Source organism: Paroedura picta, chromosome 4 (assembly GCF_049243985.1).
Source record: "Paroedura picta isolate Pp20150507F chromosome 4, Ppicta_v3.0, whole genome shotgun sequence".
In the NCBI taxonomy this organism is placed as follows: domain Eukaryota; kingdom Metazoa; phylum Chordata; class Lepidosauria; order Squamata; family Gekkonidae; genus Paroedura; species Paroedura picta.
The window spans coordinates 47,589,849-47,605,580 of NC_135372.1; the positions used below are offsets into that span (position 1 = coordinate 47,589,849).

General features: G+C 40.3%; 1 long non-coding RNA gene across 4 annotated transcripts in view; it reads left to right on the plus strand.

The window, feature by feature from the left end:
* LOC143835306 (uncharacterized) overlaps positions 1-15,732 on the plus strand; it is a 148,994-nt gene that overhangs the window by 95,208 nt on the left and 38,054 nt on the right. The window contains exons 7-8 of one of the 4 annotated variants that reach the window (XR_013230080.1): positions 2,674-2,805; positions 4,935-5,033. The exons of the other annotated variants lie outside the window; for them this stretch is intronic. This is a non-coding gene — a long non-coding RNA (uncharacterized LOC143835306). Of the gene's footprint in view, positions 1-2,673; positions 2,806-4,934; positions 5,034-15,732 lie in introns of those variants that run through there. 4 annotated transcript variants of the gene reach the window in all.

Sequence of the window (15,732 nt, forward strand, 5' to 3'; positions counted from 1 at the left end):
TTTGTCTGCAGATATAACAAGGTGTGTTCTGGCCCTCTCACTGAGACAGTGTTTTTGTGGGAGTGGCCAAGTTGAAACCAGAGAACATACACTGCTCTGCTCCCTGCGTATGTAGTCATTTGAGACATTTGAGACAAATTGATCGATCCACTACTCAAAAGGTTTCCAGAATGTCTGGATGCAGATAAAACAAACGGGCTATTAAGGAACGAGACCCCCCCCCCCAAACGTGACAATTCAGCTTGCCAAGTATGGTGCCACTGCCGTAAAAATATGATTTTTTGAAGTAAGATAGATTTAAGTTTTATTTTTAGGATTTGTCTTATTGTAGTATGCCTAATGACCATACTGTTTGGGGCTCTTATAATTTTCTTTATATCACTTGGTCTGAATGACTTATTATATATATATATATATATATATATATATATATATATATATATATATATATATATATATATATATATATATATATATATATATATATATATATATATATATATATATATATATATATATATATATATATATATATATATATATATATATATATATATATATATATATATATATATATATATATATATATATATATATATATATATATATATATATATATATATATATTATATCTGCATATGATATAAATTCTAAATTGTACTGAACATTCCTGAAGGCAAAGAGGGAATTCTACACAATATTGTGATTTTTCAGGGGCAGTTTAGGATTTCTTGCAGTATGTACTTCTGCCCTAAAAGATGTGAGAACTGCTTTTGTTTTTGTCTTTGACTTCACTTTTGTCTTACAGATCACTTACTTGCTCCTATCCTTAATCAAAGTTAACATGAAGCAAATGCCATGGGAAGATAAAAGCCTTCATTACAGTTGACCTTTGTGTAATTTCATTTCACCGTCACTTTTCCTTCCTTCAGTTGTAACTATGCAATTAGTAGTAAAAAGAGATAAAGGGCAATCTGTTTCCCACTAGTAACCTGGAAGGGAAAAAAGGGGAGGGGCAGGTTGAATTTCAGAGATATTAGATAAGGAACAAAGATAATATCCAAAAATGACCACAGGGCAAACTCACAGTGAACTAAAATTTTCAAGCTTATTTGTAAAGGACTTTCCAAAAAATGTTCTAGGGAACTGCTGAGATTTTTTTTTTTAAGCAGCCTTTTAATAAAGGTACCAATTGTACATTAGCAGACAAATGGAACTGCAAGGTCAACTTCACAGCAACACAGCTTACAGAGGCGTACAAATCCTTTATAGTAACTTCCAGATTCATTTTAATTTAGAATGCTTCATATGTAGACAGTTAACCTTCCTGGGTTGGCTTTTTAAAAATCATGCCCAAACAGTAAAAAGATTCTGACTGTGAGAAAAAAACATAGTTAACTCACAACTTGTGTGATAAATTGCAGTAAATGCAGCTTCCTATAAAATCAGTCAGTATGAAGGCCTCATGATCAATTTATTATGCTGCAACCCGTCTGTGTTAATAAGAATTCTGCTTTTGCCTTAACAAGGATGGGGCAGAGCCTAAGTCCCATTCAACTTCCCAATGCTTCCCATGGAACCTTGTACTCAATTTAAAGGTGTTCAGTTCCGTGGGAGGAACTCTGAAAGCAGCAATGACAATATAATTTAATTCCCTGGGAGATGAATGCCCCAACTTTTTGTATCACTTATTTCTGTTGGCTCAGGTAGATTGAGGAGAGAAGATTTAACCAGGGAACATTATGTGAACGGCAATAATAATATGAACGTAATTCATTTTTTTGTTGGAGACAGCAGTGCCATTCTGCTAACCAAGCAGCCTTTGTCCAATGCAAGGAGCCTTCTGCCAGAAACAACATTGGAAGCCAGGCAATGAAATAGCTGTGTCTTGCATTCTTTGTATCCCATTATAATTTGGAGGAAATCGAAGCTCTACTCCAGGGGTAGTCAAACTGCGGCCCTCCAGATGTCCATGGACTACAATTCCCATGAACCCCTGTCAGCAAATGCTGACAGGGGCCCATGGGAATTGTAGTCCATGGACATCTGGAGGGCCGCAGTTTGACTACTGCTGCTCTACTCAAACGAAAGTGGAACTGACTAGGGTCTAGTCTGCATCCCATAGATAATGCACTTTCAATGTGCTTTCGCGGCTGGATTTTCCTGTGTGGAACAGGAAAATCTGCTTCTAAAGTGCATTGAAAGTGCATTATCTATTGTGTGCAGACTAGGCCTAGGATGACAGTAATGTTGGCTGCAGCTGCTACTGGCAGCTACTGCAGCTGCTACTGTAGGCGACATGTGACCTAGTTTGTTTTGGGGTTTCAGGATTTCCAGCTTGGCAGGCCCCTTAAAGCGACCATTCTAGCCCAGCCTCCAGGGGCTGTCCTTGCCAGATATTTTTATTTGTTTATTTATTATAGTTATATACCACCCTCCTTTGTGGCTCAGGGCAGTTTACATAGAACGTAGGGATAAGTACAACAACTTCAGCAACACAATAGTAATGGTCATTTCAGCAACCAGTAACAACAGTTCCATGTAACAATTCCAACCCCAGTGGTGACAACATTGTCAACTATGGTCCCATATGCTCTCTGTGGCCCTTCTGGCCTTTGACCTTTCTTGCTGCTACATAAAACATGTCCACATGAAATGTGATTACATCCCCAGATCCCCAGAGGCAAGGTACAAAACTGGTGGCACTGTGGAACCTGAGTTTGCGTTGCAATAGTCCCTTCCTTGATCCAGCACCCTGGAAATTGCCAGTACTGCTAAATCAGCATGGCAGGAGCCATCTGTTCAGTGAGTGACAAGACATTCATAGTACTGTATTTATATATTTATTTATTTTTCTATTTATATACAGCCGCTTTTCCTAAGAAACCACGGCGTTTCACAGAATACATTTTGTGAATCTCTGCTTGCTTATATGAAAGGGGCTGCTAGCCTGGATGGAGAGACTGTGAGTTGGTTGGAAGCAAGTCTGAGCCCAAGTCCATGGAACGGAGATCCCTTTAAATGCCTTCTCTACTCCAAGTCGTAAAATGGTAACTTGGAATGAACTCAGAACTATGGAGATGAGAATGCAGCATTCCCAAATTTACCAAATCCAAAAACCATACCAGTATTTTTTTTAGTGATTAGTGGCAACCCTTGAGGTTTTTAGGGCAAGAGATCTTCAGAGGTGGTTTGCCATTGGCTCCCTCTGCATCACAACCCTGGTATTCTTTGGCAGTGTCCCAGCCAAATACTAGCCAGGCCTGATCGTGCTTATCTTCTAAGATCTATCCAGTTCAGCCAAATAGAATCTAGTTAAAAGTGTAACAGCATAAGAGTTTCTGCAGAGTTCATAAACCGAAAGGTACAATGCTTCTTTTCCTAAAGTTCCTTAAATAGACCCATCTACAAAAGTGTATATTCTCACCTGTCACTTGAGCTAATAACTTCCATAAAGTTTAATTTCCTTAACTTGCCACTTGGGCTAATAACACACATGCACACACACACACACACACACAGGATTTATCTTACACTTAACACTCCTCACCCATGCAGTGAGGAACTGCCATGTGTCATGCAGAGAAGAATGACCACCAGCATCCAAAAGGAAGCTTATTTCAGCAGTCTGAAAATAGTACATTATAATATTGTCTGACACCATAATGTTCTTAGGTAACATGGAAAAGGGGGCATCCAAGAGAGTTTAAGATTCCAGCGACTGAGAGGTGGGAATAGTGCTAACCCTGAAAAAATAATCAGTATGCTAATACTAATGAGGCATTCCTAAAAGACAGAAATACAGCCTAAACAAAGATCAGTGATTTACCAGGTATAAATACCATAAATAGGTACCATTCCTTGTAAGTAAGGACAGTTGGAATATATGTAGTTCCCCAGTACCACCTTCTGGAGTTGGAATGTGAGGAGATTTTATTTCTAGATTTAGCAGCCTTTGGAGCAGTAATATAAATGAAACAAATCCTTCTACTTAGTACTGGAGAAATGTTGGTGGAAGTGCAGCTAAAAGGGGTTGTAAACCAAACTAGGCAGAAATTATACTTCCAAATTACTGAAGTGCTGACCTATGGCTTTAACCAGCTATTGTAAGATAATAATGCATTTTGTGTGCTGCCTCTAAAAGCCCTTTCCCAAGTGTAGGTCACATTCACATTGAAAGAGAACACACTCTACTGTAACAGTTGCTCGTAAATTACTGTGGGGGAGGGCATTAGTATCATTAATCTGAGTAATTATCAGATGGATACCCATGCAGATTGTGCCAATTAGCCTCCAAACAGTTTGGTGCCCACAGTGAAGGGCTCATCGGTTATCAAAGTCAGCTCCATGCTTTTTATGTTTGCTTAGCAGAATGGATGGAGATTTCTGACCTGACCATGCAAAAAACACAATGGGTTGTGTCTTTGGCTGTCTGCACATGGTGATTGCAGGTGTATGATTGCAACCTTTTTCTTCCTTTTATTTATTTTTTTAGCAAACCCAAATTTGCCATTTTAGTGGCCTGTTTAATATCAGAATTCAATAATACCAGGAGAGATTGGCCGAGTTATTAGGGCAGGGCCCCCCAATGTGGAGCCACTTGGAACCTTGCCACTGCCAGCATATTTTGTGGTGCCCGCCAAGTGTTGAGAAAGTGTGCAGGATCAGGCAGGACTTTGGAAAAACATGGCTTCTAACAGACCATTGTAGATTTGATTGGTTGTGCAGATCTTTTTGTAATGTTTATTATCTATTATTTATTTATTTGTCACATGACATGTAATGCAACCGGGAGATCCTAAGATTGTCATAATTGGGGAGGGGGCAGAACCTTTGGGCACCCCCAAACACATAGCACAAGTGATGTTCCTGCCTCAATTAAGAAAAGCACAGGATTCTTCCTCTTCTTCCTCCTCCTCTTCTTCTTCCTGCAGAATAAATATACCAGAGAAAAAAGAATGGTGCATAATGAAGGCACAGAATCCAAAATCAAGCTTAAGGACTCAACTTCTTGGAAAATTCACAGTAAGCTGTTAATGTATAAGAGGCCATTGCTTGCCTATGTCCCTTCATCTCTGGTGTTGAATATGAGTTATTTACAAAACAATCCTAAGCAGAGTCACACGGCTTTAGAACTATGTACCATCACTATGTGCTATCAGCATTGTGGAGTGCATATTTTTGTTGCTTGTTCTCCCACTCTGTAACAAAACAATGTACTCAGTATAATATATAACATTATTTGGATTTTTATCACTCACTCCATATCCACGTGGATAGAGAAATAGAACTGGCCTGTGTTGTATGCACCACAGGTGTGCAAATTGTAAGGGGCTTCCTCCATTGGTTCCTTTCAATTGTGCCATGCAGAAACAGTGGAAAGGAATTTGCTCTCACTGCAGTGCTGTCTTCAAATGCTACATTGTTTTTTCTTCCTCATTGTGAGTGGCACTTAATTTAGCTAATAGAATTTAACTGAAAAATCCAGGCTGCTTTGGCTCGAATCATCCTTCCCTTCACATACGTTGACCAGCTCTGTGCTCAGTTTCTTGCTAATGGTAGAGAGTGACAGGGAGATGGAATTGGGGAACTGGCTTTTACATAGAGCTGATACTAGCATGTGTCTCACCCTAGAGGTATACCAGAAATACTAATTAAATAGAACTTGTCCTCTTAGATGTGCAAACCCTGCACTTATTTATTTATTATTTATTTAGATTTTAATACCGCCCTTCCTTACGGCTCTGGGTGGTTTACAATAGAACGTTTTGGAACATTTACAAAAAACAGTATCAATATTAATATAACAATATAACAACAATAACATACCAACTAGAACTAGAACAGTATTTCAACAATAACTTTGAAATTCCCTTGGTAGGTTCGACCTCTCAGTCTGGGAGGGGGGGACCTGTAGATGGGGGGATGGGGGGACCTGTAGATGTTATGGGTCAGTCGGCCTCAAGCAAATGCCTGGTGGAAGAGCTCCCTTTTGCAGGCCCCGCGGAATTGTGGAAGTTCCGGCAGAAGTCAGACTGTTTTCTCAATTTTGTGGAAGATTTCAAAGCCTGACTGCACTTTTCTCCTGATCTTTCCCACTTGACCCTCTCAGATTTTCTTTGCCATCCTGATTCCCAGATTTGCTATCTGTTCCCAGTAGATTTTTTCCCAGTTTTTCCTGGTTTCCTGTTCACCTGACTCTGCTGCATTTCTTGGCACATCTTGTTTGTTCATTTTAATGTTTACCTTGCATCTCTCAACTTTTTTTGGCTTTCACTTGCTTTTCAGTTCAGGCCCAGTCCTATGCACTTTGTGTCTTTCCCAAATTCTGCAAGACCTGTCCTCATTTAGGAAGCAATTTGTTCTTTATGAAGAAAAGCGTGGTGATCATTACTCAGAAAGCAAGACAAGTTCAGCACTGAAGCAAGAGAGCCAATCCTCAGAAAAAGTACACTGAACAATTTTGTGCTAAGTGGGCTCTTGCAGCTCTCTTTCCTTTGAAGAGAAATGATCACCAAAAAAAATCTCATTTTGATGCTCGCTTTATCTTCTTGGCTGGGAAAAAAGTCCAGAACACATTCCAGCGTCCTAAAATCTTCAAAGACATTTGGACAAAGCTGTGACTATCCCTTCCAGCCACGTAGTCTACTTAGGTATTATGTTCCTGGAGGATAATTGGAAAATATTTAAAACCACAATTCTTCCTCCACTGGGTGTCTAGGTGACTTTCTCTGACACGTGCTCTACTCGGCCCATCAGTTTCTAATCAAAGTGAATTCAGAATAGAAATAATTTTCTTCTGAAGTTTATTTTATTTTTATTTTATTTATCGTACTTATATACCGCCCTCCTCGGAGGCTCAGGACGGTTTACATAATAACAAGGAACAATACATAAAACGGTCTATAAAAACATGTGAATAACCTTATAATAATAACTAATAGTTGTAACCAGATAACAGTGTAACAGTACAATATAACAATACAACCATGTAACAGTACAAACAGATCCAGGGCTTATTGGTGGAATTCTGAGAGGGGGTGGGGGGGAGCAGGGGCCCTTTGGTCGCTGTTGATTACATCTGGTCTCAACCAAATGCCTGGCGGAAGAGCTCCTTTTTGCAGGCCCTGCGGAACTGTTTAAGCTCTGTCAGGGCCCCGATCTCCTCCAAGAGCTCGTTCAACCAGGTGGGGAACAGAACAGAGAATGCTCTAGCCCTGGTTGAGACCAGACGGACTTCTTTAGGGCCAGGGATCCTTAGCTAGTTGGTGGCAGTGGAACGCAGAGCTCTTTTGGGGGCATAGGCGGGGAGGCGATCCCTCAGGTACACTGGGCCCTGACCGCATATGGCCTTGAAGGTAATTACCAGAACCTTTAGTCTGATCTGGAATTCAACTGGTAACTATTGCAGCTGGTGGAGAATAGGCCGGATGTGAGACCTCCACCGTGTTGCCGTGAGGATCCTGGCTGCTGCATTTTGAACCAGCTGTAGTTTCCGGGTCAGGGCTAAGGGCAGGCCTGCGTAGAGCGAGTTACAAAAGTCCAGTCTAGAGGTGACCGTCGCATGGATCACTGTGGCTAGGTGTTCCGGGACCAGGTAGGGTGCTAGTAGTTTGGCTTGGCGGAGATGGTAAAATACCAGCCGCGCTACCTTTGTGATCTGGGCTTCCATTGTGAGGGAAGCGTCTAGAATCACGCCTAGGTTCCTGGCAGAGTGAGCCGTAGAGAGCTGCACACCATCCAGGGCAGGCAGACGTGCTTCCTCACATGGGCCCTTCCTACCCAGCCACAGGACCTCCGTCTTTGAAGGATTGAGCTTCAGACAACTCTGCTTGAGCCATCTCGTCACTGCTTCCAGGCAACTGGCTAATGCTTCTGGGAGAAAGTCAGAGCGGCCATCCATCAGGAGGAAGAGCTGGGTGTCATCTGCATATTGATGGCAACCCAGCCCAAACTTCCGTACCAGTTGTGCGAGAGGGCGCATGAACTTGTTGAATAGGATAGGAGAGGACCGCTCCTTGTGGGACTCCACAAGTAAGTTGCCGGCGGTCTGATGTTTTCTCTCCTATTGCAACCCTCTATCCACGATCCTGGAGGAAGGAGATCAGCCATTGAAGGGCTGTCCCTTGTATTCCAGCATCGATGATAAAGTTCTAAAAGAGGGGCTGGGAACGTATAGCTTAAACCCATGATTTTAAAAGATTACTAACGTACTAGTATGTTGAGTCTCTGAGTGAAGAATGGTGCACAGCGACAGCTGTGTTCATGTATAAATGTGACACCTGTGCAACAGAAAAAATTCCAGATAATTTTGGAATCGGCCAGAATTGAATCAGATAAAATCTGAATCACCTGAACCGCCCTTCACTGATTCACATTTCATAGAATCATAGAATAATGATGAGTTGGAAGGGACCTCATGGGTTATCTAGTCCAACCCCCTACACTATGCAGGACACTCACATCCCAATCGTTCATCTACTGTAACCTGCCACCCCTTTGCCTTCACAGAATCAGCCTCTCTGTCAGATGGCTATCTAGCCTCTGTTTAAAAATGTCCAAAGATGGAGAACTCACCACCTCCCGAGGAAGCCTGTTCCACTGAGAAACTGTCAGGAACTTCTTCCGGATGTTTAGATGGAATTTCTTTTGAATTATTTGGCCAATTATTTAGCTGAATCTGAAGTGGAACAATTTTTCCCCCTGCACATGCTTCCCTCCTCCCTGGCTTCCCGGGGCGGGGGCATTTAAAGGCTAATGTATCATGATTAGTTACTGTGTGGGCCCTTCTCTTGCATGGAGAGTGTTCTCCACTGACAGAGATGGGCTTTCCAAGCAGCTGATAATACATCAGCTGATAATACATCAGCTGCTTGACATGTGCCATTTCTTCCTCACACACACTTTTTAAGGCATTGTCTGAGAAAGTGGGCGAAGGTATTTAAGGGGCGTGCCAAACAGTTGATATGTCATGATCAGCTGCTTGGTTGGCCCTTTAAATGCCTTGCTCTAGCATGCTGCCATAGAAGGCTGAGGGGAGGCATTTAAAGAGCCCACCAAGCAGCTGATCATGACACATCACCTGCTTGGCATGCTCTTCGCTCCCTGATGCTTTTTTTAAACTGATGAAGTATGGTTGAATCAACAAATTGTGATTCGGTCACTGCTGATTCAGCCTGTTTAAAGTGTAAGGATAGACAATTTGGCTTAGATAGGTCCAAAAAGTACCCAAATCAGTATTATATTTTTCAGCTTATCCAAACCAAATTGCTGATTCCTAGTCACAAATTGTGCAACTTTCAAATTATTCCACAATATTGTACTACAATGCAAAATAATTTCTATGTACTCTACATGGGTTTTGAACAGTATCCAGAATAAGTGTAGCAGTAAGAAGAAACAGATATGGCTTCTTCAAAAATATTGGTGAAAATTTCTCCTTCCAGGAAGCCAATTGGTTCACTGAATGGTTATAGCATATGAATATATTTCCGTATGCTGTTATATTTTGCAGTAATTGATTACTACAATAATTTTAGTGGACCCCCCCCCCATTCTAAGGTGCCCCAATATCCTTAATTTCTCAGTGCGGAATACATTAAAATATGTACCTACCCTTATATCTACCATTGTTACAAGAGAACAGTGTCTATGCAAACCTGTCACATGTTTCATACATGACCAGACATGAAGGTTGTGACGTACAGAGACAATTTTCTTATTGCTACTGTTACGTTCCTACACCAGAAATCAAATAGTGACTTTACTGTTATATCCATGGGGTTTGCATATGATTTTATCAGGTTTTTTTTAAAAAGTAATCCATGCTTTTTGTAATATCATAGTTGGACTACTGTAATCCATCCTATATAGGGCTGCCCCTGAAAAAAGTCATAAACTGCAGCTGGTTAGGAGTGGTCCAACTGTTGTCAGGGAGTAGTGATAGGAACACCTTTTTAAAAATAGCTATATTGGCTGTCCGTTTTTGAATTTAATGAACTGCTAGGTTGTCAGTTTGTTTCAGAGTTCAATGCACATCCATGCACTGCCTAGAATCCACTGGTATGGAGGACTGGCTCTCCACATATGTCCCTCTGTGTCCATTTAAAACTAGATGTGGAAACATTTAAGGTAATCGCTTACATGCAGGAGCCAAATCAGGAAACAGTACATGAAAGAGTAGTATCTGTTTGTGTTCTAGTGAGTGGTCTTCATTGTCTTTTCACATCTCGGTGTCCAGTGTTTGAAATACTCATACTGGTTTTAAAATAAATGATGAGATCCTTGAGAATAATAGGGATGTAAAATATCATTTGCATTTTGGACTCTTTTATGTATATACAGTGGATTGGATGCAGCAATTATTTTTCCACTGGGGAGAAAATGAGAGGAGCCTCCACATTCAGAGGCACTAAATCTCTGAATCACAAAACCAGGAGGTAACATCAAGGAAAAGTCTTGACCTCTATGCCTTGTTGTCGGCTCTCCAGAGGAACTGGTCGACCACTGTGTGAGACGGGATGCTGGACCAGATGGTCTGATCCAGCAGGGTTTTTAAAATATTTTTATGAGGAGAATATCCCTTTAACTACTCAAACAGCAGTGCCAGGCATCATGTGACATGTATGAATAGACAGCATGTTTGATGGAGGAGGGAATGACACTTTTGTTAGATTTCTCCATCCCCTTATCAGCTAGAAAACTGAAAATCGTTGTACATTGTTTCACTATCACTTTCTGGGATTTTCAGCAGTCATAAGACTTCCTCACTGCATGCTTCCATGCTGAAGATTTTTGTTTGCAAGGGGGGGGGGGTGTTATATCCAGCCTACTGCTGCAAGTGAAGCTTTCCTTCATGTTTTTTCCCCGTGTCAAAGAAGTCACTTTTATGCATGGAGAACTCTTTCTCATGTAGAAAAATTCCAGGAGGTAGGCACTGCAGGCTGCGCCCTATTATCTTCATAGGAAGAGAAATCTTATTTAGCCATCATATCTTCTGAATTCATGAAAAATGACATGGACATGTGCAAGCGCATAAGAAGCACACTGCTTCGATCTTGTGAATGGACATTTATCCCAGCATGACCACGGCCCTGCTGTCTTCTCATCCCTGCCTTCTCAACTTTGATTTTGTAGGGCGAGAGTTCGCAGCATATTCATTCCACCTGACAAGGAACTCTGCATAATTCAAAAGCTTCCACGTACCCTCTCCAAGAGGTATTGGAAGATATTGCCTTATCTATTTCTTTAAATTCTGTCTGGCACTATTATTTGTCACTGCTGATAACTCTTAATGACAGTGAAGCATATAAAAGGATTTTCATAGCTGAAATTGACCATGCATTGCAGAGGGTGCTGAAGAACTATTTTAATAGCTATGACAGCAGATATGAGAGTGTCAGCAAATAAAAGTATTTATGCACCATCAAGCTGTCATTTTGACAAAGTGAATTTCTCTACAGGAGTGATGCTTAAATGCCGCAGTGTGTATATCTGTCTAATATTGGCAATATATTTTAAGGTGACAATTCTAATCACACTTATTTGAAATAAGCTCCTGGAACACAACAGGGCTTGCCCCCAAGTAAACAGTCTTAGGACACTGCATGCTAGCACAATCTAGTCAACGTTATGCAGTGTGAAGCCCATTTATTGCCGTGGGATCAATGGTACCTCCAAGTTTTTAATGGGATTGTGCCCATTTTAAAATGTTGTTTTAAATTTCCACTTTCGGACACGGAGAAATATGAAACGTTTCCCCAAAATATCATCTGAGATGCTGCTAGGCAAAAGCATGTAAAGCTAGTGCCACCATCGCTACTCCAGGTTTACATTACCAGTTAGCTTTAAACAAATGTGGCTTATAAAGGATGCTGCTGTCCCTAACTGTGGACATGGCATTAACCAAAAAAAAAAGAATCAATGGTGTTATTCTGGATCTTTGTAAACCTCCTGGAGCTTTTAGATAAAGCATTTGACTCCTACAGTAGATAATGGAATGATTTAAATAACAAATCAGAGTTAAATGTTTCTGAATCCCATTTATTTCAAAGAGTGGGGAAATTAATTCTGTGTTTATCAGTGCCATCCTAAGCATGGTTACACCTTTCTAAGGGTTGGATCCAGTCAGTTTTTCAGTCAATCTTGTCCAATTCCCCTTCTCACATGGCTTCTCCCCCCCCCCCACAATGATCCTCATCATAGCCTTTTTTGGTTTTCAAAGGGAACCTCCTCATCCTGTTTTCACAAGTGGAAAACTTGGTTAGATCAAACCTGTTGGGCTTAGAAGGGCACAGTTTAGGATAGCATTGTAGATCTCCTACTGAAATCAGTGGGGCTTGTTAGTTTTTGGAAGATTGTATCCAAACTGTTTTTGAAACTCTTCTTGGTTTCAAAACTGACTTCCAAGATGACATGGGCAATCGCAATTATAAAATCATGTCCCCAGTTCTTTAATACCTATAAAACTAGTTGCATGGCTCATGGGCCAACCTTAAATAAATGATTAGATAGTGTCTGAGGAGATGCCCTCATGCTTCAAAGAATATTTTTAAATATTCTTAATTTTTAAAGAGACAATGGTATAGAGGGGATACAAAAGGAAAAGAAGGATAATAATCTTTATTATTCTTGCCTTTTCTGATAGCTCAGGGTGAGTTACAATATATTTTTTTAATCCATTCTTAAAACAAATAAAAAAGTATTTTAAAACCTATAATTTACATACAGCCTCATTTCAACAAAACTTGGGGAATTCCAGGTCTTTCTTTGGGTGGGGGGTTGATCTTCATACTGTTTTTGGCAGTGAGGCCAGCTCTTCTTGATGTTTTATCTGATGTTTCATCTGGCCTCAACCATAGGCCTGGTGGAATAGTGTCCAGATCATGCAAGTTGATGGTACCGCTTTACTCTGCTCTAGTTAGACCTCACTTAGAGTATTGTGTTGAGTTTTGTGTTGAGTTTTGTTCAGTTTTGAAGAAGGATGTAGACAAACTCAAGTACGTCCAGAAGAAACGGTAAGGGGTTTAGAGACCAAGGAAAGCTTGAGGGAACTTGGTTTGTTTACCCTGGAGAGAAGACGACTAAGAAATATTATGTTGGTCATCCTCAAGTACTTGAAGGGCTGTCACATGAAGCAGAGTTTTCTGTTGCCACAGAAGATTGGACCAGAGCCAATGGGATGAAATTAATTCAAAAAAACATCCAGAAGAAGTTCCTGACAGAGCGGTTCCTCGGTGGAACAGGCTTCCTTGGGAAGTTGTGAGTTCTCCTTCTTTTGAGGTTTTTAAGCTGAGGCTAGATAGCCATTTGACAGAAATGCTGATTCTGTGAATTTAGGCAGATTGTGAGGAGGTGGGCAGAAGGGATTGTGTCTGAGCTTGGTTTTTTTGTGGCCCTTCCTTGCATGCCCAGGGTAATGCTGATTTTTACTTCGGGGTCTGGAGGTGAATTTCCTCCAGGCTGGACTGGCCAGGGGTTGGGGGGGCATTATCTGGGCACAGAATGGGTGTCACTTGGGGGGGGGGGCAGGTAGGTGTAATTTTCTTGCATTCTGCAGGCGGTTGGACTAGATGATCCTGTAGGTCATTTCCAGGTCTATTTTTCTTTGATGCTATGAGATCTATTGATGCTAAAATAATGTTGAAACAATATACATTTCACAAAAAAAATTGCTATGCACCTACAGAAATGACTCAAAAATAAAGAACCACAAGTTGAAATCACAAGTTCAAATTGCAGAAGGGAAAATAGAAATACAAATGGTAATTTCTGTGCAAAATAGCAGGAATTTGATGCTATCCCTAATCAAAAGTGATTGAATATAATAAACAGTTTTGATGTGGGGTTTGTGATCTTGTCATTGTATATACAAAGCAGTAAAATACAATTTTTATAAGTTATTGGCAATGTTAACGATAGGGCAACTGCTTTATCATTTTCCATGAATATATTTTAAACCAATCTAGATAGCCTTATATTAGAAAGCTTTATTAAGATTTAAAATGTATTGAATAGTCAACAGTGCCAATAAGCGAGAAACAAAAGCACAAATAAAGCAGCTTGAACTGAAAATGCCACTTCCTTGGGATTTATGCCTTTTCTTGCATGTAAACCACAACAAACATTCTTAGTAGGCCCCATTCTATTGAGTACATCAAACATGTTTAGCTGTAAATTACTGTTAGTAAAGCTGTTAAGTTCAAGTTGAGAAACAACAATAACATTTGCATGATACTGGCAGCCTGTGGCTTGAATTGGCCCCTGGTAACCCTATCAGATTTTAATCAAGATATAATAAAAAGTTTATTGACCTTCCCTGCTAACAGGACAAAGAGCAATCTTTTTTTTTTTGTTAAAGGGGGCTTGTTTTGCATGCATCTAGCAAGAATCTCAACTGCTCCATGATGTCTTCCTATGATGTTGATCTACAGCTGTTTGTCACTTTGTGCCAGGTCTAAAAAGATGAGTGTTTGCTGATAGTCTAATTTCTAAGAAAATTAAATGGTTTTAGTAAATACTACATTTTAGACCAAAACCATACATCATTATGGAGGCTAAGTAATGCAGTGAAAGTTCATTGTATCAGGAGTCAGCACAAAGGAGGCATAAATCTAAAGTCCTGGATCTAGGCTAACTTTTCCCTGAATACAAGGACCTCTGCCTGTGGAACACCATTTCCCCATCTCCACTCTCTCATGGCGGTCCAAAACAGAAGGGGGGGGCATGGAATAGGATGGGAAGGGGGGGGGGAAACTAAAGCTCCATGAGTGGAAGTCCTTTCACCTATGTAAATAAATTAATATAAATTAATGTTTTAGTTTTCTAGACACAGATGTGTACTTAATAAAAAATATATAAATTTTATACATTTTTCTTAAAATCCAGCCTGATGATAGAAATACTTACAGACTAGAGATGCCATCCATCATCAGGTAACATGGGCCCAAATTGTTGTAGTGTTTGAGTAATGGGACCTCTAAGACAATACAATGTATTTGGTAAACTTGAAATTCTTTCAGCTTAGTCGCTGTATGTTTTTGTTTTATCATGTAGTTTCTATCAGGAAAAGGGAAGCACAGAAACTGAAATATTTTGGTGAGATTCTTTCTGATCTTCTGCGCTGTATATAAACATTCACTCCCCCCCTCCCAGAATACAATTCAATGTATTTAAGAACATCTCCACACAAATAATTATGGCCCTGAAGAATGGCAATTTCATTTTGAATATGAATTTCTAGTATTGTAACTCCTAAAGAACAAGCATGTGCACAAAAAGGGGTGGTGAAATGAAACCTGAATATCATTTGATTAACACTTGTCAGTTGGGGAGGGAGTGGGGAGCAAGCCTTAATCAGTCGGGGAACATACAAAATATACGGCAGCACAAGTAGTGCCACTAAATCAGAGCAATGAGTTCTCCGGAGTAATCACGGAAAATGAAAATGTTGACAGCTTATTACTGAACTCTCCAAAGGTTGATGGTACTGTTTTCAGTAATTTTATGCACAGTTGAATGACCCTCGAGTCCGGGGAGCAACGAATGACAATGAGCATGGTGTAGGATGTTCAATCTTGCTGAGGAACAAGGAGGATCAGGAAACTGATAGGAAAATAGCTTTGGACAGAACTGCATTGCTTTGAGTCACAAATGTCAGATGGACATTTGGCATTTTCAAATGTTAGGATTCAGATAAACTTCACAGTTAGTTTGGACATGTTTGGGCAAGAG